The sequence below is a fragment of the Pan paniscus genome, chromosome 2 (assembly GCF_029289425.2).
Source record: "Pan paniscus chromosome 2, NHGRI_mPanPan1-v2.0_pri, whole genome shotgun sequence".
NCBI classification, from domain to species: Eukaryota; Metazoa; Chordata; class Mammalia; order Primates; family Hominidae; genus Pan; species Pan paniscus.
In genome coordinates, this window is record NC_085926.1 from 112,870,399 (window position 1) to 112,896,686 (window position 26,288).

At 34.3% G+C, this 26,288-nt stretch overlaps 1 protein-coding gene and 1 pseudogene across 38 annotated transcripts in view; one reads left to right on the top strand and one right to left on the bottom strand.

Moving 5' to 3' along the window:
- Positions 1-26,288, bottom strand: part of ZBTB20 (zinc finger and BTB domain containing 20) — an 830,234-nt gene that overhangs the window by 571,241 nt on the left and 232,705 nt on the right. For all 38 annotated transcript variants that reach the window (XM_055110295.2, XM_063602515.1, XM_055110294.2 and 35 more), the window contains one exon: positions 11,666-11,704. The gene's annotated coding sequence lies outside the window, so the exon portion shown is untranslated. The remainder of the gene's footprint in view (positions 1-11,665; positions 11,705-26,288) is intronic.
- Positions 1-26,288, top strand: part of LOC100973699 (Y-box-binding protein 1-like) — a 104,496-nt pseudogene that overhangs the window by 54,314 nt on the left and 23,894 nt on the right.

The window sequence follows — 26,288 nt, forward strand, 5'->3', positions numbered from 1 at the left end:
TTTTTACCTTTAAAAAGTCATAACCTGTGGTATAGTCTTCTTTTGATATGCTTAACAAAATATAACAATGAAATGTAGTGTAAAAAGTTCAAATACTTTTAAAAATATATTTTTAAATAGCTTAAGAAATATATTTTGAAAATATATTTTACACAAATATGAATGTGTGAAATATCTATTCACACATTTTTACCCTAATGCACAGAAATCCTTTCATTTAGAAAAATAGAAATTGTATTCATAATTTCCCTTAAAGACTCTCAAAACCATAAGGATGATACATGCAGATATTAACTATTAGATATTACATGTTTAAAGCAGGAAAGAATGAAAACGTTAACTTCCTAGAAAACTGCAAATATCAAATTCTTTTTCTTTTGGTTTTTTAACTTAAGAGGTGTGCATTAATTACTATTAGTAATTAATTAGTCACCAAATATTCTAAAGGTGGGAACAAAAGGTTCTTACAACTCAGAGATGAATCTATTTATATTTGACTTTTTTTCTCAGACACTGGTCTCCTAACACTTTATAAGTTCAATAAGATGTGAATATAGATAATTAGGGTATTCCTATATAATCAGGTAGAAAGTGAATACATTTGTGTCAGTAGCTACAATAATTTGCATTAAATGAATGAGTGAATAAAAAATAAATCATAAAAAGGCACTGTTTGGGATTGGTATAAAACATTTACTTTTAATACATAAATTATTAATATTAAGCAGTTATATTACAAATGACAGAGAACTGTTATTGAGGTGCAAATAACTCAACAGTAAATATTAGCCATGACTAGGTTATAGGGTGTTTCTGGAATTCTTGCTTCTTTTTAGATTAGTATAATGCTCTACTCAAGGTGTAGAGTAAATCTGCAATAGCTAGAGCAAATAATAAGTGGTAGAAAAAAAAGGATCTATACAGAAGACCATATTTTCTTACATGGTTTCAGAATAGCATTATGATTATGGTGACTAATGAGAGGAGGAAGAAGAAGAGATGGTTTTAATTTTAAAGTGCTTTGGTATGTTGTCATCTCTAATTTACAGATGAGGAAACTGAGCGTACAAGCACACGAAGAGCTGCCTATATCTCATAGCCAATAAGTGATAACAGAGAAACTTAAATCCCTCTCTTCTATTTCTAAACCCTGTACTCTTTCTACTCTATTATATTTTCTCTTTATTCCCTGAAACCAGAGATATGTATTAACAGTAAAATTCTTAAATACTGCAGTTAAAATAGAAATTCCTCCAAGCCAGTGTTGAAAGCACCACAGTATTTATAAAAATAAAAATCAGCTTCTTAAAAAATTATTGTTCTTATATAAATTTAAAAAGAACAAAATCTTCTTTGAGTTCCCCTATATTCCTCATACAGAATCTTGGCAGTGATAATCTGCACCGTAAACTGTGAAGTAAATTGTATATATGAATGAAAACAATAAGAACCTACAGAAACACATGGGAGATCTAACTCGGATAGGATGGTCTGAGTAGTGTAGGGACATGGATGAAGCTAGAAACCATCATTCTGAGCAAACTATCACAAGGACAGAAAACCAAACACCGCATGTTCTCACTCATAGGTGGGAATTGAACAATGAGAACACTTGGACACAGGGTGGGGAACATCACACACCGGGCCTGTCGTGGGGTGGGGAGACGGGGGAGGGATTGCATTAGGAGATATACCTAATGTAAATGACAAGTTAAGGGGTGCAGCACACCAACATGGCACATGTATACATATGTAACAAACCTGCACATTGTGCACATGTACCCTAGAACTTAAAGTATAATAAAAAAGGAAGAAAAATAATAATAATATTATCACATTTCACAGAGTTTACAGTCTGGCGGAGGAGAAAAACATTAAACTAATAATTATATAACCATTTATTTATTTACACCTGAGGTCTATTCGTTATCTTTGACTATGCCATATAATTCCAATCTTAACTCACTTGTATGCATTACTTAGCTTGGCGATGCTTGATGTTCTCCTTTCTATTTCCTTATGTCCTATGCTTCATGTTTTTTTCAAGGCCCAGCTTAAGTTCAGCCTCTTCCCAGCAGTTCACAGAGATTTCTGCCTCCACTAAATATCTTTAGCACTTAATGATTTTTTTTTCAACAATGGCAAATGGGTTTCCTATTACATGAAACTTCCAACAATTGGTAATGGTTGTCAAAGTACTGTCTTCAGAGGGACTCTGAGGTCAAGTTTTGGTGTAGTGACAGAGACAGCCATAATGGATTAGTGTTGTTTCATGGACAGTGAAGGGGAGACAGGGGATGCTGAATTTAGAACATTGACTTCACAACTAGACTGCCTAATTTAAAAAAAAAATGTTTGTAGAATTTATTTTACACCAAATCCAGGTCTAAGCATGCAATTTGACACTGAGAGTGCCTTATTTTATTTTTTAAAAAACCTGTATCATGTCTCCTCAAATATCATAACATTCTTGCATGTAATACTTCTCTATGCTCACAGCATGTAGTCATGCCTTGCAACACAGGCATTTGCTGATGACAATAAATTACCATTTTAGAATTCACTATTACTATTGTGAACTCCATTTATGTCATAGCTTCTCTCAAAATATTATCAATATTGAAAATATTTTAGAAAAACTTTGTAACATAAGCTATAAAATGTAAGTAAATATGTTGCCTTTATCATGACCAGATTCAAATTCAACATTAGGATATTGATAACACTTAACGATTAAATATATACCTGCCAAATAATAAAATGAAACAAAGAGAAGATAACTACTTTTTAAATGAGTTTAAACATTTTTTAAAAATCCAGCCAGGCGTGGTGGCTCATGCCTGTAATCCTAGCACTTTGGGAGGCCCAGGCAGGTGGATTGCCTGAGCTCAGGAGTTTGAGACCAGCCCGGGGAACATGGTGAAACCCCGTCTCTACTAAAATACAAAAAACTAGATGGGTGTGGTGGCGGGCACCTGTAGTCCCAGCTACTCGGAAGGCTGAGGCAGGAGAATTGTTTGAACCCAGGAAGTGGAGGTTGCAGTGAGCCGAGATCGCGCCACTGCACTCCAGCCTGGGCGACAGAGCGAGACTCCGTCTCCAAAAAAAAAAAAAATCCAAATCTGTGTATTTCAAAATATATTTTACATACTTATTATGTCCTAAAATTTGTATCCCTCTTTTAGTATACTTCATTTTCCTGCACATAGTAAGTGTTGAAGAAATCCACGGCGGTTAGTTTAGACCTTATTTTAGAGAGATAGCTCCATTTTACATTCCCTCTTGCTAAGGAAGTGTATTCATCATATTCCATAACAGCTCACAGTTTGTTATACATTAACTGCTTATTCTCTGTGCCAATAAGACTGTGCTGGAACAGCAAATAAATTTGGTGCATTCATTTAAATGATTCTGCAAACCACAGGCTACCCAGTTGTCTAATGATAAGAGAGCCCCAAAGCCACCTGATCACCATTATACTCCCTTATTTTTTTGGATTTGCATGGTCAGTACCGTCAGGATCTGAATACAGAGAAGAATGAGAAGTAAAAGTATACCTCAGACCCAATCATGAAAAGGGATTTTATTAATTTCGGCACCAGTGATGATGTGGCTAGGTTGGAAGGGGAATGGGATATAAGATCTGGAGTGCTTTATCTGCTCCAAGACCAATGCTGGTTTTGGCACTTCTCTCACTCTAGTGAGTTGCAAAAAAACAAGCAGGTGCTAGCAATCTGAGAGACCACATGCCAGCTACAGCTGCTTCAAACTGATTCAATTACATCTGCCTGAATAGTCCCAGGACATCAAACTAGTTGAAGAGATCCATAGGTTGCAAGGAGACTTTGTCTATCCTGATGGACAACTGTCTCTGAGATAATGACCTGCAAATTTCCAGGTTGTGATATAAAGTGATCATTCCATCACCAGGCATAAGAGAAAAGATGGGGGAATGCGATGTTTTATTCACTTTAAAATTAAAAATTGGTTGTAGAAAGCACAAAGGCCTCTTTGAATTTAAATCTGAAAGTCACTGAGGCCTTATGGATACCTTGAAACAGCCCAATTTTGTGAGAACATTTCCCAAATCATTGGGTACAGCACATTTACAGAACATGCTCTTGGGATCCGGACTTCGCTCCAAACCTTGTTTGTACAAAAAGGGGCCAAGCAGCTGGGAAATTCTGGAGTGGAGTGTGTCCTCATTAGTTCCCATCTGCCACCAGAACTCAGCTCATGGCAAGTTTGGCTAAGTCCTGGTGTACTCAGGTCCAAATGTGGGTCAGTTTTAATTACACTATACAGAATTCAGTGTGCAGTTTTAAAATCCTTATTATACAGCACAGAGGAATGGGCAGCTCTCCAGCTAATCAATTTTTTAAAAGTACATATATAAAAATTTTAAACCAGGCTAGACAGACAGTGGGTGGAAAAAAATCTTTAAATGAGTACAAGGGTTACTTAAGAGAATTATTAGTGAAATTGGGTCATGAACAAGTTCTGCTTTAAAACTTCAAAGTGAGAAACAAACTGTTTTCATTGGTAAGTTGGAAAACTTATGTAAGGCATACAATGTGCCTTGCTCTTTAGTGTGAATACAATAAGCCTGTGGCCAGGGTATAGAACACACCTACAAGTGAACTGGCTTTCATGTAAGCAGAAATGTTCCCAATTTTGTGACTCTTCACTCCATCCCCTTTCAATGTTTATCACTTATGGCAAAGACTGGATAAAAGAAAAAAATCACAAGCTACCTGGTAAATAGCGAAAAAAAAAAGATGAGGAAGGGGAGGGAGTGAGAGAAAAGGAGACTAGAAAGCACAAGTGCTGAGCAGCAGACTCTGGGCATGACTTGTCTCTCAGTGCCATCCATACAAATGGGGGCCAGAATCAACCCTTGCAGTCTATGTTCAGATTCCATCTTGTCCAAAAGCTTTATCAGGTTCAGGAGCGCTAAAACACTAGCCTTCGAAGACAATTGTCAGTAAAAAATTCAGAGTAAACACGTCGGCAGTCAGTGATTAGGCATTTATGCACCATTTTTGATAGATAAAATGTCCCTTGACACAAGTCCTAATGACAACAACAACAACAAAACACAAAAACCTTAAATGTTCAAAGTATCTTTGGGCTTTTGACTGAGTTGTTATCAGGTTTATTCATTTAAAATGCATCACGGGAGGCTAAGTTCAAATACCAGCATTGAATATTTACAAGCTATATGACTTTGGACAAATTGCTTATCCTCGCTGACATTTTGTTTTCTCACCTGCAAAATGGGGGAAATAACATCTTCCTCATAGGGCTGCTGCAAGGATCATAAAACATATATGCACACATATATTGGATATTACGTATCTATATATACATACATGCATATATATATATATATACACACTCACATAAATGTGCATATGTATATATATAGCATCTGGAACATGAAAGTCACTCAATAAATGTTAACTATCATTAACCCAGTTATGATGAACTAAATTTTGTTCCCCAACCCCTCCAAAAAAAACATGTGTTGGAGTTCTAACCCCAAGTACTTCCAAATGTGATCTTACTTGGACATAAGTCTCTAAAGAGGTAATCGAGTTAAAATAACGCAATTAGGGTGGGCCTGAATTCAATATGACTGATGTCCTTATAAAAGGAGAGAAACCTGGGGACAGAGACAGATACTTACAGAGAGAAGACAACATGGAGAGACATAGGAAGGAGATGGCCATCTATATGTCAAAGAGAAAGGCTGGAACAGATCCTTCCCTCACAGCCCTGAGAAGAACCAACCTGGCTAATAAGCCTTGATTTCAGACCTCTGAACTGTGAGAAAACAAATGTCTGTTTAAGCCACCAAGTTTGTGGTCCTTTGTAATATTCCCAACTAAATAAAAATTCCATTAATCATCAATATTTACCTTGATTCATCATGGTCGAAACTATACATTTGATATTAGGCAGGTCTGTATTACCTCTGGTGAGTAATAATCAATTCTATATATATTATCTAGTGATGTTTTCATTATTTTAAAAGAATCCTTTTCTGATTGCTGTACAAGAAGATACTGCTGCAATATAAACAGCCTGGCAGAGGAAAATGGTTTACTATAATTAAGATCATCTAGTTATTATTAAAGATAATTAAGGGAAAATCATACATATAAATTCATAAATCCACTTTTCTACTGTTGAGTTTGCATAGAAGGAAATCAGAAAATCTTACCACACTAATTTCCTTCTCAAGAAAAAATAAAACCTTACACAGTGATTTATGCACTGAAAACTATGCTCACTAAACCTGAGGCTGCTTAGATTACCAACAGGACCACTTTTAAGTCATTTTGATGCATGTGAAAGTAACTCATCAAGCATGAGTTCTTCATCCTTTGCAAGAGACTGCTTTTAAGGGTATCTGACTTTCAGAAGAGGGATGAGAGTTCTCTGGGTTGTGTCAACAGGCTTTCTATTGCAAGACACACCTCCATAATCAGCAGACATTGAAGTGAATGTGAGCATCCCCATCTTAAGTTTTTCTTTAAACAGCCCTAGCCTTCTATAGAAATGTGGCATGTATAGTTAGAAATTATGAGTCTAATTATGTTGAACTGAGATAAGCAACAGATATCACAAGAGCCATAATTGGACCAAAGTTAACTTTCTTAATGTATGTGTCCCACACTTCCTTGAAATTCCTATACTACTCATTATAAAAATTTTTATATTTTGTCAAGAGAAGAGAGGAAAAAATAATACATAGAGACTACTAAGCAATAATACATAGGTGGTAGTGGTGCACAAAATAAAGTATTTTGTATACCTAATTTACTTTAATCCACATATCCACCGTTAAAAAGGTAGGTGTTGTTACCACCATACTATACATAGGAAAGCTTGAGGCTTAGTAAGCTCGGCCAACCTCGATGAGGTCGCACAGCTACTGAATAATGGAGCTAGACTTTTGGTAAAGGTCAGTGGGAGGGAATCCAAAGCTCCTAAATTCAAACTCAAGCATGAGATTTACAATCCAGATATCCTAAGTGCATCACTGGGTTCCAAGATGCTGATTTATTTAAGGAATTCACAGGCGTGTTGAAAGCATTTGAACTCACATAAGCAGTAGATGTGTTCTTGCTAAACCTAACTCAACTTATTCTCCTTATGAGGAAATCAATGCTATTCACAAACACAACCTAAAAGGCTTTATTCAATTTAAATGAAATTAATCTTATTATAAGAACACAGGAAAATGGAATTACCATACAATCTAGCAATTCCACTACTGGGTATATACTCAAAAGCATCGAAAGCAGGTTCTCAAAGAGATAGTTGTGCACCTATATTCATAGCCGAATTGTTCATAATAATTAAAACATGGAAGCAATCCAAGTGTCCACTGATGAGTGAATGGACAGGCAAAATGTGGTATATACATGCAATTAATTATTATTCAGCCATAAAATCAAGGAAATCCTGACATGTACTACCACATGGATGAATGCTGAGGACATTACGCTAAGTGAAATAAGCCAAACACGAGAAGAGAAATACTATATGATTCCACTTATATGACTACATAGAGAAGTCAAAATGACAGAGACAGACACTAGAATGGTGGCTGCCAGAGGCTGGGGGTGGGAGTGCAGAGGGAAATGGGAAGTTATATTTTAATGGGTATAGTATTTTAGTTTTACAACATGAAAGTGTTATATAGAGATGTATTGTGGTGATGGCTGTGCAAGCATCATAAATGTATTTAATACCATTGAACTGTATACCAAAAAATAGTTAAGATAGTAAACTTCATGTTACGTGTATTTTTCCCGAATACAAAAATTGGGGGAAAATAATAAAAATATCACATGAAGGTCTTTTAGATTCAGTACATTGCTTCATGATTTTTATAATATCTTCTAAGGCCAGGGAAGCAGAGGTAACTTTGTATAGAACCTTTGAGTACAATCTATGTGATAATGCCCAACCAGGATCCCTGCTCCCAGGCAATTAGATGTTCTTTTTTCAGAGTCTAAACTGCAGTAGTGGTGATGGCGATGGAACTGGTAGTGATAGAAATGACAGTAGCATAGCTAAGATTTCTTCAGTACTTGCTATGTGCCAACCAGTGGACCAAGAATCTTACATGTAGTGTGTTATTAACTCTCAGACAACAGATACTATTATTTTCCCAGTTTTACAAATGAGTAAACAAGGGAACAGAAAGATTAGGTAACTTGATTGAGACCATACTAATAATAAGTGGTGAAGTCAAAAAGAACTCTATTGATATATCTTTGTCTCTCACTAGCCTGTATCCTCTTGAGAACAAAGATTTTGTTGTATTCATCTAGCCTAGCACAATTTCTAGCAAACAGCAGACATCCATTCACCATGCAGAATAAAAGGAAATGAGGAAAGGAGAGATAGAAATGAGGGGGAAAAAAGAAATTATATCTAGTCATGCTATGTTCTTAATAAATGTGGATTTTCTTTCTTTATTTCCTTAACCCTGAAATCGCAGGGGAACCTGCAATAATGCTCAGGAATCCTAGGGCATAGGAATTCCTCCCTCTTTGAGATTCCAGGCTAATTCCTGACACAGGACCCTCAAAAAGCTGCTAATATCTGTCTAGTTTAATGGTTAATATTCTAGCAAAATATATATTCTTGGCTCATCTCTTAATTTCTAATATTGAGACTAACAGAGAGATAGAGTTCAATCTACCACACTAAGGTTCACTGGAAAAAACCGATGTCTTTGATACTGGCCTCTTGCACACTGGTGTGAACTGAGGTAAAAGAAAAACTGTTCCCAGAGGAAAGGTAGTTCCATGCCTAAAAGTACATGTGTCATAAACCAGTGGTACTAAAATTTGAGAAGCCTAAACAAAAGGTTTTAATGCAATAGATAACTGGCTTATTATGTAAACTGTGCCAATCTTATGTGACGGGCTTATGCCACACAAAACGGAACATTAGAATGATCTATCTAAAGCAAGTCTTAACTGTTCTATTTTGACTCTACTCTTGCTTGGCTTTACCTCTATTTATAATTAAAATTTAGTGAGTCATAGAGACCATAATTATAAATATGTATACAGTAAACACAGTGTCCATTACTTTTGCTTAGAAAAATAATTACAGATTTTTAAATATTCTGATCTTAACTGACCCAAAGGAATTAAACACACATTTTATTTTTGTGTTTTAGTGAGATAGAGATAGGGAGGGAGAAGCATAAGCCAGTGCTCAGGAAAGACGAAGCATTAACCGTATAACATAGATTTGTTTATTTATGTGCTGCAAAGTATTTCCAAGGTGACAAGTAACTTAGCCATTAATGCCTCAGCCTTATGTGTATAATGGGAATAACATACAGACTTCTTGTAATAAGTAAAAGTTAGTTTAAAGCATATTGCAAATAGTGTTATTTCAATTCTTCATTAAAATAGTCAAAGAGGATCAATTCTTATACATTAATTTCTCATTTTAAGGACAGAATTTATCAGTATTCTCATATCTATGTAACTGGCCGTATGAGAACTAAAGGCCATCAAGACTTATCTAAACTGTATAACAAGTAATAAGATTTTAGGACACAATCCCTCTATTTCTAATACAACTCCAGAAATGTTTTATTCATAAATGCATTCATTCAACATTTACTGATCAACTACTATGTATAAGGCATTGTATAAGAGGCTGTGGCAATCCTCTACTTACCTTTGTACTGTGTTTCCTACTTCCAAAGAGGTTAAATTCATACCAAAGTGATTTGTTAAAAATACAAAAAAGGATTCCAAATGGGCCAATAAAAGGAAAAGACACACCAACTCTAAGACTTCAGATTTATGGGCCGGGCGCGGTGGCTCACGCCTGTAATCCCAGCACTTTGGGAGGCCGAGGCGGGCGGATCACGAGGTCAGGAGATCGAGACCATCCTGGCTAACACGGTGAAACCCCGTCTCTACTAAAAATACAAAAAATTAGCCGGGCGTGGTAGCGGGCGCCTGTAGTCCCAGCTACTCGGGAGGCTGAGGCAGGAGAATGGCGTGAACCCAGGAGGCGGAGCTTGCAGTGAGCCGAGATCACGCCACTGCACTCCAGCCTGGGCGACAGAGCGAGACTCCGTCTCAAAAAAAAAAAAAAAAAAAAGACTTCAGATTTATGTTACTAAATACCGACGGAAACTCCTCAGCATTTAAAAGAATACATTAAGGAGAGTAATGCAAGTCATTTGGATGTTTTCAATATGAGAAATTTGAGCCTACTGAATAAATTAATTAAATATCTTTAATATTGAGTTGCAGCTTTTTATTGCATTTATAGAACTTTACCTATTAGTAAAATATACAATCTATAATAGCTTGTCTATATCAAAAATATAGATATCTGTCAGAAAACATACAAAGCCACAACTAAAATACATTTAATATCATTACCAGTAACATTTGTGAAAAAATAACAAGCATCTAGCATTTGTTAAATTAAAGAATAATATTCCATAAAATCTACATCTGGATTTTAGCCCCTCTTTTAGAATTACTATTTAATCTTCACTTTTTTTCTCTCTCACTTCTACCCCAACAGCAACAGAAACACATGCACAAATTAAGAAATTATCTTACAATATACCCTTAAATTTTCTGAATATGCCCCATGTGTCCACTAATAGCCAAATGCTTTCAAATCTGTTCAGCTAAATGGATCAATAACTACATCCAGCCTCACATAGTGGGGCTGCCAACACGGTGAAATTGAGCCAAACACAAAATGTCTCTACCAGGACAAAAATTATTACCAACCCAGTTATCTGAAGAGATCTACTCTCCCAGATATTCTTTCGAGAAGTTGGCATACACATTATCTAGGGCAGTCAACAGCTACTAAAAAAAAATATTTGAGTCATAAAACAGAGGATTTAAAGAAAATATTCAGAAGCTAAAACCAGTGAGTTTTAGAATAAACCAATGTAACAGTTCAAGGTCTACATCAACTAAGAATCTTTCAGAGTCAGAGTACACAAAACACGTAAGAGCACAAGCACACTGCTAACAAGCTTCTCTGTGCGCTCACTCATATGACACAGCTGCAAGCAACAATTGAGCAGGTGCAACCAAGCTTTTGAGAATTCCTGCCTGTTGCCCAGGAACCACAACACTGCATGGTTGAGATTTTAAACAGGTGCAAACATTTTTTTTTTTCCCCCATTCGTCTAGTGCTTGAGACAGTGGAGCAGACAGTACATCTGCAACCACTCCATACCTAAAGCAACCATCACAGAAAATAAACTCAAAAGCAGCAAAATAAAAAAAAGTTTAAATAAAACAATAATGGCAAAACTGTGGTTTTGCAATGGTCTGACTCCACATCACCATTCATTTTAATAGTACAATTCCATAAAATAATCTCTTCACCAGATGAATGCTTTGTAATTAAAATTATTCACCTTATCAAATCTTAGAAATGTTTACTTGATTCTTAAAATAGAATAAAATAAAATATATGTATAAAATGTACTATCCTTTGAAGCTGTCATTATCTGTAAGTAATCAAGAATTAACATTTTTACATTATGAAATCTATAAGCAATTTTAATACATAAAAATATTATAACTTGTTAGTTAATATATAGATTTACATAGTTATAGGTAATTGATATACATACCTGTGCAGCTATGGGGCACAAACTTGCAATTTATCAATTCTGAAATGTAAAAGAAATATATCATATGAGTAAAAATTAATTTACTAAGTTGGAACCAGTATTTATGTTGCAACAATTCCTGCAGAGAAGTAGGAAAAGTTTCAGTGCATAAAGAGGTAAATTATTTTTTATCAATATTTTCCCTATAGGATATTTCATATATCTGAAAATACATATATATTATATATACACACACACACACACACACACACACATATACATACACACACACACAGAGTCCCTTAGCAGTGTATCATAAGCACTAGCAAGGGACTCTGACTCACCATGGCCTCTGAAACTCAAATGCTTTCACTAGAGGACGAGGCAAACACTTTAAAATGATTTTTTTTTTTTTGGTATTCTTCCAAGACTATTGCCTTCCTAATACAAATATGACTGCTGCGCTCTAAAATGAAACTACTCAGATTCATCTGCACTCAGTTTGGATAGAATGTTGTTGAGGAAGAAAGGTGCTTTTGTAGAGCAGGCCACAAAAAAATGCATGAATAAATGAAAGTAAACTTTGAATGTTCGTTAACTTTGAGTTACAACAGCAAATAGAAATGAAATTGATTGCTACAAGAAGGAATGCTAACACCATCTCGGATATAATGCAAAATGCCTCAACCCAACACACTTTGACAAAACTGCCAGCGAAGTAGGTATTGATACAGAAGACTATGTAAGTCCACATTAAACAAAAGTAGCAGTTTACAATTAGACCTGAAAAACATTTGGATTTAGGTGGAAACTGTATTGCAACATACAGCCTGGGAACTACTGGTACTCTTAAAAATATTTCCTAGTTCTAGCCAGGAGTGGTGGCTCACGCCTGTAATCCCAGCGCTATGGGAGGCTGAGGTGGGCTGATCACCTGAGGTCAGGAGTTCGAGACTAGCCCGAGATTACGCTATTGCACTCCAGCCTGGGTGACAAGAGAGAGGCTCCATCTCAAAAAAAAAAAAAAATTCTTTTTGAAAGCAAACGGACATGTTTAATTTATATAGTTCTTCTGAGCACAGTCGATGACAGCAACACATTATAGTCAGTAAGTCTACTTTATAATACTGCTTAAAAGTATATAGAGGTAATAATTTTGATGATGGCTCAATAAAACAACATCTTCGTATACTCTGATGGGAATGTGGATTACAAAAGACATTCTAGAAACCCACTGAGTATTATGTATCAAGAACTCAAAGTTCAATATTTTTACTCAGTAATTTTAGTCCCAAGAATCAAACATAATAGAAAACCAACAGAAATTTATGTAAAAAAGATAATTTTTATGACAGTAAAAAACTATAAGCAACCTAAATATCCAATAGAAAAATAATTAAATAAAGCATAGCACATCTATATAAAGGAATATTTAGCAAAATTTAACAAGGTAGTTTAAAGAATATTTTAAATTTTACGGAAAAATGCAAATTTATAGTATTATGATGCTAAAATATTATATAAACATGTAGACTACCAATTACATGGACAGTATGAAATTATGCGAATAAGAAAAAACGAAGAACAAAACAAAGAATTAAGAGTGATTATATCTGGATAATAAGACTTTGGATGATTTTAATTTTTTCTTTTTACTTTCATATATAGTTAATTATCTACAATAAGCATGACTTTTATAATAGGAAAAAATAATAGTAGGTAGGGTAGGGGTAAAAGGAAAAAGTTATAAAATGCTATATTGAATTCATAAATGTAAACTTCCTAAGAGAAATAAATTAATTCAGTCACAAATAAAACCCAGTAACTGTGCCTACAGTGAGAAACACCCTCACTGCTTCCTCAAAGGGGCATAGCCAGGGTCTTTTTTATCCCAATGCTTTGGAATCTACACAAGTAATTCAATAACACATTTTTAAATCATCTTAGTAAAACTTCTTGACTTATTATGCAGAATGAAATGATGGCAAGAATAATTTAGGACTTCAAATCTCTTCAACCTAGTACAGCCTAACTTATTCACTAATTCAATCACATTCAGTGAGCATCTACTGCCTGCAAGGTGCTGTGTTTGGCACTGCAACGTGCTAACAGATAAATTAGGACACACCTTACCCTCACTGAGCTAACAATTTAAAAACACTAAAAAATGTTTAGACACAGCTCACATGAAGAAGTAAACACAATACAGTTCAAAGCATTTGTGACAGATTTGGTACTTTTAAAGCAAGAAAACATACACTAGGTTTATTTTTTATATTTCTGAGCAAACACCTATCTTTAGGTAACAATAAAAAGTCATGTGTATTAGTATCACTTATTAATGCACTAGCAAATTAAGTATTTAAGTTTTTTCCTTATGTGATCTATTTTTTGTTAATGGACAGTTACATAATAGGAGATTAAGTATGAAGGAATAGTGACCCAATCTGGAATGCAGATGTGTAAGATTGTCTCAGTTTATCTGAGGCCACATAAAAAACATGCACAATTATTAACAGGCTGCAGTTATTTATTGGAAACCAAAGCAAATAAGTTAGTTACTGGTTAATCCTGCTAAAAGACACTGTTATGACAACATCACCAGGGAAAGAAAAGAAGAAAGAGCAAACCACTTTTGTTATGCAGATAAAATGATTCAGCATAGAGATTCTCTCAATAGCAGTTCAGTTTCCTGCTGGCCTGTAAACATAATCAGCAATGCCCTTCTGAGGCCAGTGCTGCAGGATGATTCCAATGTGAGGTCAATGGGGTCAATCTGTGTGAAGTGGTGACAAACACTAAGAGAAGGTAAGAAGCTGTTTGTGTGATCAATGATCCATAGACTGGGGCTCAGAGTTCTGGGAAGCAGTAGAGTTATGAGGTAGGGTGGTAGTTAAGCACTTAGCTTTTGCCATCAAACAAACCTGGAATCAAATTCCAGCTCCCCATCTTTAGTTCTGTGATCCTAAGCAATTTAAATTTTCTGTCTGTAAAATGGTGATGATGTTACTCACCCTACGAGGTTGTCTATGCAGGTTATATGTTATAGCCATATAAAGGAACTAGCACAGTGCCAGCCATGAGGTAAGCATTTGATAAAAGGGAACTATTAGTACTATCATAGTTGTATGAAAAGGGAAAGCATGTCTGTCCCCTTAAGCTAAGGGACTAAGCTAGGCAAGGAGTAAGGAGATAAAGAAGGCTTGTTGAAGTCATCACCCTATACTCCAGCAGCTCATCGAAAAGCCAGTCATGTGCTTGATGTTCACAGAACATTTCTGAATCAGGCAACACTGCAACAATAGTAATAGCCACAATAACAATTCTAACCAGCACTTTTAAGCTCCATTCCTATGACTGAAAAGAAAGGCAGTAAAGTCTAAATAATACGTGCAGCAATACTGCCGAACTTCTCTGGGTGAAAAATGAAGGATCACTTTCCACATTTAACTGAAACAATCAGTAAAAGGAAAATAAGGACCAAATGAATATAATTACTCAACTGGAATTGGACCAAGGTGCCGTGTAATGGTCTTAGCAATCACATGTAGGCACTTATCACCTTTTTATGTATTCTAAGGAGATCCTGCAGATGACCAGAGCCTTATATATGAGGTTTGCAACTCTAAGTAAAAAAAAACGTTAGAGTCAGTTTTTTTTCTTATGGCTGGGAAGACAGAAATGGATGCATACTGATGTTGTTCTAGTCCTTATTTGTGTTTTGATTTAAAGGACAGCACAGATCCTGAGTTGTTAAGTGGCGTGTCTTCAGATTCCCACACAGTTCATGTAATTGCTAGAGTTGTTTCACTCGCATTGGGTGAAGTTACTATTAGCACCATTCCAGATGCAGATATACTATAGAGTGTTTGTTTGTTTGTTTGAAGTTCTTTTTAATTCTAGGTTGGCATAGCTGTGTTCTCCAGTGGGATAGGTCCAATTCTATGTTACAGAATACAGAAACAGTTCATCTTCCCTTCATACTAGTTGGGCCTGGCTAGAGATGCCCCTTAAGCCGTTAATAAATCTACTTGCTAATTCACTTAGAGTACTAACAAGGATCTCACCTGGGCCTGTGGGTACAATGACTCCATAGAAGAGCTCTAAACCTAAATTTAAACAAAAAGAATTTCACCCATGTCTGAGGAAGCATCCACAGGACTATTTTACAAGCTTTACATTTAAATTTGATATTTTGAGAGAAGACTATGTAATCCAAAATAATTTTATTTTATTTAATATGTATTTAGTCCTTCTGGACCCACTACAGAGCTGGATGTTGTATCATTATTATATGGTTATTATAAAATGTACACTTTACTCATCAATAAACCCAATTTTACTTTTGAAAATTGAGGTGCCTGGCTTCTGTGGTTTCTCTCAACAGAAAGTCCTATGAAGAGTAAGAACTATAAATTGTCAAGTAGACTTGAAAAACTTATGTTTATTTTGTAAATTACTGAGCTAGGTCTGGCCCTTCATTTTGAAAAGCTATCTGCCTATAAGAAAGAGGAAGTATGAGGAGCACAGTTATCTATTAATCAACACTGTGAACTGGAAACAGATAAAGTGCAATAAAGAAGGAAAAGGAAATCATATGGTAAACACCGTTAACCCAACGGCACAGTTGATCTGTCTAGACCTTAGGTCAGATAAGCTGTAATAAAGCTATAAAATCCATGAAAAATTAAAGCTTATTTACAAAAACTGCAAAATTTGAATTTTCTATAATTAATGCCACTTAAAATGAAAGAATGTAATATCAAATTTCATGTATCAACGTGATAAATTTGAACTCTCAAGTAGAAACCTCATCTACAATACACTAAGTGTTAATAATTCTAATTGTCCTATAATCCACACTTCACAGCATATTCTAGAGAAAATAGCTGTTGGGTTTTTATGACTTAACTTAAACTTCACAACTTTTAAAATAAAAGTTTAAGAGCTAATTTAAAAATGTATTTAAGAACCTAAAATTTAGAAAATATTAAAAATTATATTTTCAAAATATTCTCAACTTGAAGTTATGGCTATTGAAATCAATGATTTATTCTCAGAAAGTGTGAAAATTTTACTGGCCTGCTTGTATACATCCCTGGGGTCTTAGTTTAGATATTATCTCCTCCAGAATCTGATATCCTGTGTCTAATCCTGTCATAATAATCATTTTATTGCACTGGAATTGTCTTTTACATAAGACTGTAAACTTGGGGACCAGCATTTGTATCTTATTCACCATTACATCTGTAGTTTTTACTTAGCACAGTACATAATGTGTGGTAGGTAGGTCTTAAATATTGGCTACAGGAATGTTGCATGAATTATGTTAGCTTGTATTCTTGATGATTAAGAAAATTCATACTGCATAAAAAATTAAGGAATCACATTCGTAAACAAGTTATTTCCAATCTTTAAAGGACTAATCTTCCAATCTATTTTCTTGTGCTTTTTCTACCTATTTTTCCTCTTAATCAGTACAAACTTAAAATATGAGAATTTGAGTCTCAAATGTTAACACCAGGTTAGAAAGCCTAGTTAGTTTGGCCCCACATTGGACAAGAGTGAGTCATCCAAATCCTACCTGTTAACAGATACTCGGTATGGAAGAAACTGTTACACAGAGTTCACTGAAAGAATTCTGCAGTTCCTAACCAATTATGTGGTTCTTACACTTTCTCTAAAAAACTTCTTCTAGCTATAGTTCCTGAGACAGATACCTCCACTATTTTATTCTTTTGTGGCATATATGACAGTTTAAATTATTCGTGTGATTATTGGCTTATGTGTTTATTATCTCTTTCTTTCCCACTAGATTGTGTACTCCATAGAGGCCACACTACTTTATTCACTACTCTATACCCAGGGTCTAGTTTAGTGCCTGACACACAGTCAACACTTAATAAGTATTTGTCAGATGTATAAGACAAACATGAGTTCAAAAATATGAGCAGTAAATTTAGAGCAGTAGCTTTCAATCAAGAGACTATAAAAGTAGGCAGTTAACAGCTACCCCTAACAAGTGTTTTCATTTGAACTCTGTGGAAGCCTTGATGATGTAGAAAATCTTTTATTGTAAATTCCATTCAATCAAAGGCAAGGCAGAAAAACTTCAAAAGCAATTCTAGGTAGGATGAAGGTATAGTATCTAGAAAAAGCAATGGAATCACAACAACAGCAACCACTTTCAATTAGAAGTTTTGAGTTTGAATTAAAGCTTACTACGTATGTGTCCTAGGTAAACTTACATAACCATCTCTAATATTCAGATAAATCATATTTAAAATGAGGGGGATTTTATATAATATAAAATTTTATATTATATAAAATTTTATGTTTTTATGATGACTTAATGAGATTATATGTATACAAGTAGCTATTAGCATTATCTATGGCATTTAGGAGAAGGGGCTCACTATTGATTAGTTCCTTTACCTTGGCCAGCCAGTGTCTGCACCAAGATTGAGTTAAAACTTCATCAAGTAACCAGGATAATACATTTTAGGTAGGAAAACACAGATGAAATAAGGGCTTAAATGCAGAGAAAAGTAAGTTGGTGTTAGGGTTAATACATAAAAAAAAATGTGTAAGACAGAGTAGCGAGAATTTCACAGCAGTTAGAAATGGAAAAAGATTTCAACATGATACAAAAACTGCCAAGAAATCTATTAGCTTTTCCCTTAGGTGACGTAGTCTTCCCCTCATATAAATAAAATAATTGCTACTATTATAGTTGGAGAAAAATCAACTGAAATGTACATTAAACACGTATTAGAGATTTAACATTCTTCACATCATTTCACATGCTGAAAACTCAACCTTTGTAAATATAGCCATGAACCTTATTATTTACTATAATAAAGTAACAGCATATCCTCTTCTATGTACTACTTGCAGAAGTATAAAAGGCAAATGTGTTCTTGCTCTTTAGGTGCAATTACAAGGCAGCAGAATGTAGAGTTAGGCTAATTTTTTGCATTTTGTGCTCATCAGACAGTGGCTACCAACCCTGGAAGAAAAAACTGGTATCAAAAATACTTCATCGGAAATTCTATTTTCATACTTAGTTGCTTTCAGTATTCTTACTAATTTGGTCAAACTTATGTCAGCTCCCTCATTAAAATTGTTTTCTGTCTAAATCGTTATCTTTTCTGTGTACGTATATGTGTGTATGTGTATTATTTGGTCAATATTCAGACAGAACAAGTCTGAGATGCACTGCATAACAAAAGTAATCACCCCATCCCCATACTTCTCAGGGAATATCTACCTGGTACCAATAAGCTCATCAAGAGTTCATTTGAATTCATAGCCTTTGTCAATCACAGGTGATAAACTGTGATTTTAGTAGTCTATGTTCCCTACAAGACCATCATCTTCATGAGGGCTAGAATCTGGTTCATTTTCTTTCTTTTTTGTCATCACCACCTAGTTCAAGACAAGACACACAATATACAACCATTGGATATTTCATTCATTTATTCTAAAATGTTTATTGAGTACTTACTATGTGACAGGCATTGTTCCAAGTGGTGGTGATTTAGGAGTGAACAAAATAGATGGAAATTTCTGATCTCATGGAGATTATATATATTTGTTGTGGATGTCTGATAATAAATATATAGAATGACAGACAATTATCTGTGCTAAGGAATTAAAATAAAGCAGGGAAAGGGAAAAGTAAATGATGGGATTGGGAGTTGGGGTTGAAATTTTAGATAGGGGGACCAGCAAAGAAATTATGGAAAGATCACATTCAAGTGAAGACCCAAAAGAAATGAAGGAGGGAGTTAGCCAGAAATGCCTTGGAGAAAAGGCAAAGGAATAGGAAAGAGCTTCCTTTAAAATGCCAGGCTATATTCAGATAGAAACGTTTCTATTAAAATATAAAGGTATACGAAAGGCATTCAAGCCAAATAAATAGGAAAGAGTTTTCTTTAAAATGTCAGGCTATATTCACACAGAAATGTTTCTATTAAAATATAAAGGTCCTATAGAAACATTTCTGTACGAATTATACATAAAAGTTTTAAAATGTTTCATAAGAAAGGAATTTAGAAATCAAGAAGATAGAGCTAGGGTATTTGGCATTACTATGATTCCACCACAACCCTCCCAGGGGAATTATCCAGCTCAGTAATAACCTGAGAAATTTAGGGGTACAAATAAAGTTTGCAATAATTGTAATCACTGAGAATGGCAACCTCCTAATAGATCTGGAATACCTAGAAGAAACAAATCCACTTTAGCAGGATACCTTCAACAACTCAGGTCATGTGGGAGTCTCACAGAAAAAGCAAACACCAATGAAAAAGAGCTCATATATCAAAAATATCAAACCTGAAGAAAGGTTCATCCATAAATGAGTCAGCAGATGAAAAACTTTAAATGAAATGTAAGCATTAAGTTCAAAATAGGGCACAATCTTAGGGAACTAATCTGAGGGCCAAAATAAAAAAAGAAAGAAACTATGAAAAAGGCAGATTTGATAAATATACAGAGATTTATAGAAATAAAATTGTCATTAAAATTAATATCTGAAGTGAGAATTTATCATATTAAATGGAGCTAAAGGGCGGATTACTGAACTGAGAAATAATTCCAGGGAATTTACCTACCATAAAACAGAGATAGAAAATATTTTTTAAAAAGATTAGGAGATATAAATGACAAAATAAAAAACTCTAACATATCTAATAAGTATTTAAGAATGAAAAAAAATAAAGACAAAAATGCAATATCTGAAATGATGACGAATCTTTTCCAAAACTGATAAAACCTCAGAAAACTGTAAAACAGCATCAGGTAGGTCCTTCAGGGAATATTTCAGAAGAAGGAATTTTTATCACAGGAGATGACAGCTCCATGCATGTTATTATGTCAGAAGACCTTCTAGTGGGACAAGATGTAGAGGTGGAGGAAAGTGATATGGATGATCCCGACCCTGTGTAGACCTGGCTAATGTGTGCATTTTTGTTAGTTTTTAGCAAAGTTTAAAAAGTTAAAAAAAAATTAAATGGAAAAAATACAGAATAAAGATGTAAAGAAAAAATATTTTGTACAGCTATACAATTTATGTGAGCTTTAAACTAAGTGTTATGACAAAAAATTCAAAAAGTTAAAAAATATGTTTATAAAGTAAAACACTTAACAGTAAGCTAGGGTTAATTTATTATTGAAGAAATATGAAACTTTTATAAATTTAGTGTAGCCTAAGTGTACAGTGTTTATAAAGTCTACAGTAGCATACAGTAATGTCCTAGGCCTTCACATTCATTAACCACTCACTCACTCACTTTCTCAGAGCAACTTCCAGTCTTGCAAGCTCCATTCACTGTATTAATTATAACTTATGAGCAAAAGACTATACCATACAGCATACGTGTATAATAGGCCATACCATCTACGTTTATCTAAGTACACTCTGTGATGCTCACACAATGATGAAATCACCTAACAATGCATTTCTCAGAATGTATCCCTGTCATTACGAGATGCATGACTATATATCAAAACTCATGCAATGCAGCTAAACAGTCTTAGTCTTAGGGAGCAAAGTACAACTTTAAGTTAATATGCTAAAAAGAAAAGACAAGAGTAAAATTATCAAGACATCAGAAAAGTTACAAAAAAGTAAAACCAAAAAATGTAAAAGCTGAAACGTAACAATAATACTGAGCATAAGGGAAATGAAAAACAAAAATGTAAAGACAGTCAACAAAATTAAGTGTTGCTTTTTTTAAATGACTAATAAAGTAGAAAAATCTCTGGGAATTTTTATTATAAAAAAGAAGATAGAAATAAATAAAATTAAAAAGAAAAAACAAATCTATTTGGACATTTAAGTGATTACTGAATACTATGAAATACTTTATGCTAATTTGACTTAAATGTTCAAGTTATTTTACAAGTGAAATAATATGAACAATTTTGTAGAAAAATATAACTTGCCTAAGAAGAACTAGAAACTCTGATTCGACAATTATAAATAAAGATATCACATATGTGGTTAGAAATTTATATAAACATACACACACACATGCATGCATGCACACACACACACACACACACACACACACACATTACCAGGCCCAAATATATTTAAATATAAAATTTAATAAACCTTTAAAAATCTGTTGAGGTCTATGTTATAAAAATTGGACCATAGAAAACAGGAAAGCACCTCAACTCTTGTATAAGGCCCTTGAACACTGATATCAAACCCAGATAAAGGTATTATGAGAAAGAAAAATTATTTACAATGGTGAGGATTTAGAAGAGGTACAAGCTAGCCAAAAGACACTCAGAAAAAGAAAAGTAACAATAGCTATTATTTATTTAGCTACTACTAAGTGTTTGATAAGAGTTTTGCATATATTATTTAATCTGTATATCAGCCATATAAGTGGTTTTATTTTCATTATTATCACAATTGTATAAATAAAATGATGCTCAAAAAAAAAATGGGCTCAAAGTCATAAAATTAATAAGTAGCAGCAGTTGATAGAGGGAGACTCTAAAGACCATGTACTTAAACACTGCCTTGTACTATTTACTCATCTTTCTTAATTATGTTCATATAGGACATTATGCTGTCTCCCTAACAGTTCACCCAATTTTAAATAAAGTATAATTTTTGGTTTTTAGCAGCTTTACTATGATGTTCCCAAGTATTGTTTTCTTCACGTTTTATTGTGTTTAGAGTTCACTAAGCTTCATGTCTTTCACAAAATTTGGGAATTTTTAACCTTTCTTCTTAAAGTCTTTAAATATTTTCTCTGTCCTATTCTTGTTCTTCAATACCCTACATGAGAGAACAGGAGGTCCCTCAGACATATACCCCCACAGCAATAATAATTTTCTAGTTATCAAAAAAAAAGTGCCCTAGTTGAAACTTTGGGGCTCAAGTAGGGGGTTGTGAACACTAGTGACACCCAAGACATAAGAAGGCCATTTTGAGAGGGTAGAATCAAGCCCACATGACAGACTTGCCAATGATGGTCCCAGCTTCAGACATGGAAATAGCTCCAACATCCTGTATCAAAAACATCGACAAAGGGGCCTGGAAGAAGTCATGCACACTAATGCCTCAGGTGACAGTTATTTGTCTTGGCTGAGGATCCTAAAAGGGAGGTCCCACTTAGCTCCAGTTCCTCTTGGCTGCTCTCTCAGAGCAGTCCTGCCAGCTCAGGGAAAAAAAACTCAAAATAATCATTTTCAATAAGTCCAATGAAATGTAGAAAACACAAATAAACCACAAAATATAATTAGGAAAACAATTCATTAAAAAATTAGTTTAGTTTAAATATTATATTCCATAAAAAAAGGACCAAACAGATATCCTATAGCTGAAAAGTATGAAGACAGAAGTGAAAAATTCAATACAGGGCTTCAACAGCAGACTCAATCACACAGAAAAAGAATTGATGAACATGATGACAGGTAATTTGAAATTACCCACCTAGAGGAACAACAAGAAAAAGACTGAAAAAGCATGATGAAAGTATGAGGAACCTATGGGACAATACCAAATGTACAAACATATGAATTAGGAATTCCCAGAGAAGAGAGACAGAGTAAGAGGACAAAAACTAATATAAAGAAATACTAGCAGAAAAGTTCCCAAATCCTGGGAGGCATATGGACATTCAGATTCAAGCAGCATAAAGGCTTCCAAGAGAGATCCCAAACAGGAATGCTCTAAGACATATTATAACCAAATTGTCAAAAGTGAAAGACAAAGAGAGATCTTGAAAGTATGAAAGAAAAGAGTCTTGTTCCATATAAGTGAACATCCAAAAGACAATCAGTAGATTTCTCAAGAAAAACCTTGTAAGCCAGGAGGGAATGGAATAATAGATTCAAAGTGCTAAAAGAAAAAAAAAACCTGTCAAATAAAACAGTATATCCACAAAAGCTGTCCTTCAAAAATGAAGGAGGGATAATAACATAACCAGACAAAGGAAAACTGAGGGAGGCCATCACAAGACTTAGAAGAAATGCTAAAGAAAGCTCTTGGAGTGGAAATAAAAAGATACTGGATGATAAAATAAAATTATATGAAAGAATAAAACTTACTGGTAAAAATAAATATATAGTCAAATTCAGAATACTCTAATACTGAAATGGTAATACGCACATCACTTTTTAATAGGGTTATTTATCTCCTTATTATTTGTTATTAGGTATACTTTTAAACTTTTTATTTTAATATTTTTGGAACATAGTAAGTATATATATTTATGGAGTACATGAGATATTTTGATATAGGCACATAATGCCTAATAATCACATAAAGGCAAATGGAGTATCCATCACCTCAAGCATTTATGCTTTGTGTTACAAAGAATCCAACTACACTCTTTTAGTTATTTTAAAATATACAATTAAATTATTTTTGACTAGTCACCCTGTTGGGTGATCAAATACTAGATCTTACTCATTCTTTCTAGCTATCATTTTGTACTCATTAACCATCCCCACTTCCCTGGCTCCTACTCCCCAGTTACGCTTCCCAACCTCTGGTAACTGTCATTCTACTCTCTGTCTCCGTGAGCTCAATTGTTTTAATTTTTAGCTCCCAGAAATATGTGACAACATGTTAAGTTTGTCTTTCTGTGCCTCACTGACACACAAAAAAGAATGACAGAATCTCATTCTTTTTTAAGGCTGAATACTACTCCATTGCATATATGGGCCATGTTTTCTTTATCCATTCTTTTGTTAATGGACACTTAGGTTGCTACCAAATCTTAGCTATTTTAACTAGTGCTGCAATAAACATGAAAGTGCATATATATCTTCAATATACTGATTTCCTTTGTTTTGGGTATATACCTAGCAGTCAGATTGCTGGACCATATGGTAGATCTGTTTTTAGTTTTCTGAAGAACCTCCAGGCTGTTCTCCATAGTACTTATACTTATTTACATTTCCACCAAGAGTGTACAAAGATTCTCTTTTCTCCATATCCTCACCACCACCCATTATTGCTTGTCTTTTGGATGTAAGTCATTTTAACAGGAGTTAGATGATATCTCATTGTAGTTTTGATTTGCATTTCTCTGATGATCAATGATGTTCAGCACTTTTTCATATACCAGTTTGCGATTTGTATGTCTTCTTGTGAGAAAAGTCTATTCAAATCTTTTCCCCATTTTTTATTTGGATTATTGGATTATTTTGTATACAGTTGTCTGAACTCCTTATATATTCTGGTTGTTAATCATTGTCAGATGGACAGTTTGCAAACACTTTCTCTCATTCTGTGGGTTGTCTCTTCACTTTGTTGATGGTTTCCTTTGCTGTGCAGAAGCTTTTTAGTTTGATGTGATCCCATATGTCCATTTTTGCTTTGGTTGCTTGTGCTTATGGGGTATTAATTAAGAAATATTTTCCCAGTCAAATGTCCTGGAAAGTTTCCTCAGTGTTTTTTTTTCAGTAGTTTCATAGTTTGAGGTATTAGACTTAAGTCTTTAATTCATGTTGATTTGATTTTTGTATATAATGAGAGAGAACGGTCTAGTTTCAGTCTTCTGCATGTGGGTATTCAGCTTTCCCAGCACCATTTATTGAAGAGACTGCCCTTTCCCCAATGTATGTTCTTGCCAACTGTGTTGAAAATGAGTTCACTGTAAACGTATGAATTTGCTTCTGGGTTCTCTATTCTGTTCCATTGCTATATACACTGTTGGTATGCCAGTACCATGCTCTTTTGGTTACTATAGCCCTGTAGTACAATTTGAACTCAGGTGATATTCCTAGTTTTGTTCTTTTTGCTCAGGATAGCTTTGGCTATTGTGGGCCTTTTGTGGTTTCCTATAAATTTCATAATTGTGTTTTCTATTTCTGTGAAGAATGTAATTGGTATTTTGATAGAGATTACATTGAATCTGTAGACTGCTTTGGGTAATATGGGCATTTTAACAATGTTGATCCTTCCAATTCATGAACATGGAATATCTTTCCATTTTTGTGTGTGTCCCTTTCGATATCTTGCAACAATCTTTTATAGTTTTTATTGTAGAGATCTTTCTCTTCTTCAGTTAAGTAATTTCCTAGGTATTTAATTTTATCTGTAGCTATTATAAATTGAATTACTTTTTAAATTTCTTTTTCAGATTATTCACCATTGACACATAAAAATGTTACTGATTTTTGTATGTTGACTTTGTATCCTGCAAATTTACTGAATTTATTGATCAGTTCTAATAGTTTCCTGGTGAAGTCTTCAAACATAAGATCATCTCATCTCCCAACAAGGAAAATTTGACTTATTGCTTTCCAGTTTGGATGAGCATTATTTCTTTCTCTTCTCTAATTGTACTACTATGACTTCTAGTTTTATGTTGAATAACAGTGATGAAAATGAGCATCCTTGTCATGTTCCAGATCTTAGGGTAAAGGCTTTCAGTTTTTCCCCACTCAGCATGATACTAGCTGTGGGTCTGTTGTATGTGGCTTTTATTATGTTGAGATATGTTACTTCGATATCCAGTTTTTTGAGGGTTTTTTTTTTATCATGAGGGGATACTGAATCTTAACAAATGTTTTTTCCAGCATCAACTGAAATAATCATATGGTTCTTGTCCTTCATTCTGTTGATATGTGGTATTATATTGATTGATTTGCATGTGTTGAATAA